Source organism: Elephas maximus, chromosome 9 (genome assembly GCF_024166365.1).
Source record: "Elephas maximus indicus isolate mEleMax1 chromosome 9, mEleMax1 primary haplotype, whole genome shotgun sequence".
In the NCBI taxonomy this organism is placed as follows: domain Eukaryota; kingdom Metazoa; phylum Chordata; class Mammalia; order Proboscidea; family Elephantidae; genus Elephas; species Elephas maximus.
In genome coordinates this window covers 41,561,743-41,566,967 of record NC_064827.1, presented here as the reverse complement: position 1 = coordinate 41,566,967, position 5,225 = coordinate 41,561,743, and the positions used below count along the sequence as shown (strand labels likewise).

General features: G+C 39.6%; 1 pseudogene; it reads right to left on the bottom strand.

Annotated features, from left to right (window-relative positions):
• Positions 1 to 3,289: 3,289 nt before the first annotated feature.
• On the bottom strand, positions 3,290 to 3,848 carry LOC126082410 (60S ribosomal protein L17-like; annotated as a pseudogene).
• Between the last annotated feature and the right edge of the window lie 1,377 nt (positions 3,849 to 5,225).

Below are 5,225 nucleotides of genomic sequence, written 5' to 3'. Positions count from 1 at the left end.
GCTTTTGGTTTAGTCCAGCTATGCTGACTTCTCCTGTATTGTGTATTGTAATAAGACAGTCTTGCAAGACACCAGAGAGAAAGGAATTACCTCCACAAAATGGTTATTAATCGTGAAAATATTAATACTAATATTAGTAATAGCAAACATATAGAGTTTATTACTTTCTTTTTATATCTAATAAATTTAAATTTATGTATTTTATAGTTTCTATTATACAGTGAAACCTGTGAGAGCTATAACTCAATGGGACTGCCTTGTTTTTCTGGGTCTTGCAAGTTTTACTGCCTTTGACAGGGCGCAGTTTTACCACTTTTCTATCGCTCTCTATTAGTGGAAAATATTTGCATTGTCCTTCTCTGACAAGTTTCCTCCTTACACAGGTTCTAGTTTTTGCAGGTTTTACTGTAGTACATTTCTGTCTTGGATAGCTAGTCTTTGGAAGATATTTTTGATCATTTATTTAATAGTTTTTGATAACTTGAGCAGACACCCTACCCTCTTCTACCCCTGTTGGAACTTCCATGTGGCTTAACTTTTAAAGTGTTTCTACAGTGTGGGTTTGCATTTGACAGGTGCTCCAGGGTTATCTATGGACCGATTGCTCAGATTGCTGATTATGGAGATTTCCCACACTACGAGTACACTACATTTGGAGTACAAACTCACCCAAAGTGCATGCGTAGGGAGGGCTTTACTTTCTCATGGGATTGCTGTTAATTTAATCTGGGTGCCTAGAATACTCTGGTTCTCAATTCTTTCTTTTCTTCTGGCCTCTTGAGGATTTCTCTTTTACTAATTCAGCCGTGGATTAAAGTTTTAAATATGTTTGTTTGGTATATCTACAGGTTCGTGGTAGGAGGGCTTCGGTCTTCCTACTTCATCATTTTGACAGCAGCTCTCATTTACCATTCAAAAATTCCAGTTTGACTGCCGTTGTTACCATTTACTAGAAATTACTGTTGTCAAGGTCACAAAGGATCTCTGTGTTGCCAATCAAAAGTCATCTCCTTTGGCCCCTTGCCAGCATTAGACACATCAGTCCCATTTGACTTCTAATTACACTTTCTTTTCTTTATGTCAGTGACACTGTGCTCTCCAGAGTTTTCATTTACCTCTTTGGCCATGCTTAATCGGTTCCGTTTCCTGGATTCTCATCCTTTTGCTGACCTAAATGTTGCTGAGCACATGGGCTTTGTTCTGGGTTTTCTTCTCCATTTATTGCCTTTCCCTTGATGATCTCATCCAGTAATATCTACTGATCACTTCCACAATTATGTCTCCAATTCTGAACTCTCTCCTAAATTCCACACTCTCGCAACCTATTCCTTTCCTAAAATCTTTACCCCGATATTCAAACTGCATCCCAAATTTAATGGGCCCCAAATTGAACCTGATTCCTATTCTGCTTCTCCTCAGCCTTCCCTATCTCAGGAAATAGCACATCTTCCACCTAGTTGCTTAATCTGAAAACCTAGGAGTCGTTCTTGATTCACCTCTGTTCTTCACATACCACATCCCATTAGTATATACCTGTTGCCATGGAGTCAATTGCAACTCATAGCGACCCTATAGGACAGAGTAGTACTGCCCCATAGGGTTTCCAAGGCTGTAATCTTTCTCTCATCTTTCTCCCATGGAGCCACTGGTGAGTTCGAACCGCCAGCCTTTCGGTTAGCAGCTGAGCGCATAACCTCTGTGCCACCAGGACTCCTTCCCGTCAGTATGAGTACTGCCAGTTTTGTCACCAAAGCATCCCTCCATCTGTCTATTTTTCTCCGTCTTCACAACCACCTCAAGCCAATCCACTGTTACTCTCCTAGCCTACTCAATAATCTAGCAAAGCTCCCTGCTTCCAGTTACATCCCACTACAATCCATTATTCACAAAGCTCCCAGAGTTTTCTTTTTAAAATGTGAATCAGATCACACCACTCTATCACTAAACTTCACCCGTGGCTACACATAGCATTTTGAAATGCCCTGTCTTCATCAACAAGCTCTTATGTTGTTTGGGATCGTGCTTCTGATTTCATCTCAGACTATATCCTGCTTGCTCACTGTGCTCAGGCTTATCTAGTCTTTCTAATGTCACTCTCACCAGGTTTCTCCCCATCTGGAGGCTTTTGCTTTTTCTCACATGGCAGCCTCCTCCCATCTTTCTGATCACAGCTTAAATGCTATCTCTTCAGAAAGGCTTTTCTTTATTACCCTTCTAAAGTAGAAGAGACTCCCCCAGTCACCCTCTGTGAATCACTTAACTGTAATTTACTTAACAGTACATATTACTATATGAAAATACCTTTTATATTTATTTGTTTGTTGTCTGTTTTACCTCATTAGATTGTAAATCCATGCGGGCACAGACCTTATGTCTCTTATTCATACTGTACCCCTAGTGCCCCATGTGGTATCTGACACATAGTAGGTTCTCAATCAATATCTTACAAATCATTGGCCAAGGTTGATCTACTAGTGGACTTTACTTGGTTTTCTGTGAGCGAGGATGGCAGAGGGATGGATACAAGCTTTAAACTAATTCCTGTGGTTTCAATTTCATGTATCATCGAGCACTGCTTAGTATTCTGCCCTCCTGATGATTTTGCAGGGTATATCAACAATGTTCTTAGCTGTGTCATCCTTTCCCACACTCTGGGCTGTGGTTTTCTCGATGTTGAGTCATCAGTTTTAACACTTTATCTTTCAGAAATGTGTTGAAATCTCTTATTCAGTGACATGCCCTTCCTATTTTATTTGTTGGTGTGGTAGGCAGTCTCTAAGATCACCCCTCATGCTCTCTACCTACTGGTATCACATATTTGTGTAATCCCCTCTCCTTTCATCTGGGTTGGATTTACTAACTTCCAACTAGTAGAATATGGAAGAAGGGATGTAATGTCACTTCCAAGATGAGGTAAAAAAAAAAAAAAAAAAAAGAACTGTGGCTTCTATCTTGCATGTCCTTCTTTGCTCTCTCATTCACTCTTAGGAAAGCCAGCTACCATATTGTGACCTGCCCTATGGAAAGGCTCACGTTGCAAGGAAAAGATGTCTCTAGCCAACAACCATTGAGAATCTGAGGCCTGTCAACAGCCACCGGAGTGAGCTTGGAAGTGGATCCTCTCCTAGTTGAGCCTTGAGATGATGGCAGCCCTGCTTATGTTTTGATTGTAGCCTTGTGAGATATTCTGAGGCAAAGATACCCAGCTAAGCTGCACATGATTCCTGAGCCCCAGAAACATTGAGACAAATGTTTGTTTCTTTGCTGTTACTTTTATTTGCATTTTACTTTATGCTGAATTTACTCCTGAGCCATATGTTTGTTTCTTCAGTTTCTTCTTGGATATCTTTTTCTTTTGTGCAACCTCCTCTTCTGGTTTAGGAACAATTGTTCTTTTTCAGCAAGGATCATCTCAATGTGGCAGGGAAGCTCATGTATGGGTTAATATGATCATGAGCTCTGTAAATACGGTGGCACATCTTGGGGGCTTTGTTCACATAGATGTGCTCAATGACCAGAGAATCTACACCCAAACCCTTAAGTTTAACATTACTCTGCATTTTTAAGCATGTGCAGCAAAAATTTGGCACTTTTTTTGGGCCATCAACACTATATCTGGCCCCACTGTTAGGCCTGTGCACACCTATCAACTCTACTATTGTAATGTTGGAACAGCACACATACTTGTATAAAGTGACATCTTTCAGATACTAGATGGCTTTTTGGATATGCATATTCTTGATGGCCTGGGCGGTTTCATGGGTGTTCTCAAAAAGGACCCGAAGATTTGAACCTCTTGATTTGCATGCTTTTGTGGGATTTTCTGGGTGAAGTGAGTAGTGAACCATTTCGAGAGATTACCTTAGGCCACTTCCAGGAAGAGTAATGTTTGTTGTTTTAAGGTGCTAAATTTTGGGGTAGTTGGTTTTGCAGAGTAAAAAACAAAAAACCCACTGCCGTTGAGTCAATTCTGTCTCATGGTGACCCTACAGGACAGAGTAAAACTGCTCCATAGAGTTTCCAAGGAGCGCCTGGCGGATTTGAACTGCTGACCTCTTAACCACTATGCCACCAGGGTTTTCCTTTGCAGCAGTAGATAATTTACATAGTTGTGTTGTGCTTATGTCTTTTTAATTTCCTTTATTATTATTTTAATTGGGTCAAGGGAGGAGGAAAATATAAATACTTGAGTAAAAAAATAATGTACACAATAGAGCCAAGCATGGTATTTTCAATCACCTCATGTGTATGTCAAAGCTGGACAATGAATAAGGAAGACCAGAGAAGAACTGAAGCATTTGAATTATGGTGTTGGTGAAGAATATTGAGTATACCACAGACTGCCAGAAGAATGAACAAATCAGTCTTGGAAGAAGTACAGCTAGAATGCTCCTTAGTTAGAAGTGAGGATGGTGAGACTTTGTCTCAGGTACTTTAGACATGTTGTCAGGAGGGACCAGTCCCTGGAGAAGGACATCATTCTTGGTAGAGTAGAGGGTCAGCAAAAGAGAGGAAGACCCTCAATGAGATGAATTGACACAGTGACTGCGACAATGGACTTAAACATAGCAACGATTGTGAGGATGATGCAGGACCAGGCAGTGTTTCATTCTGTTGTACATAGGGTTGTTACGAGTTGGAACCAACTCAACAGTACCGAACAAGAACACAATAGGCTCTTACTGTATCTATTATTACGCTATTAAAAATAAAAGAATTATACACATCCTACACATTTTCTATGTGAGGTCATATAGACCTGTTTCTTTGTTTTAATGACTCCATAGCATCTCATTATATGGATATACCAGAATTTATTTAATTATTCATTTGTTGATGGATGTTTCGTTTGCTTCGTTTTTTTTTTTTGCCCTTACAAATAATGTTGTGCTAAATATATTTCGACATGTTTTTGTGTACTTAAGCAAGCATTTGTATAGACTAGGGACTCTAAGTAGAACTGTACATTTAACTTTTGATAGGTATTGTTAAATTTTTCTCCAAAAAGACTGAATCTATTTGCACTTTGACCAGCACATATGAGTCACTGTCTTTCGACTATGTGTTAAATAAGTTTAAAGGCCCAGGGAGTAAACGATATCTTGCTTGGGCTTTGTTCCTTTCCACTTGTCCCCATTTATAAGTGAATGTCAGAGTTAAACTACACGTGGTGTTGAATTTGTCTTTTTTTCTTTTTTATGTTTGATTTTAGTCACCTGAAAATT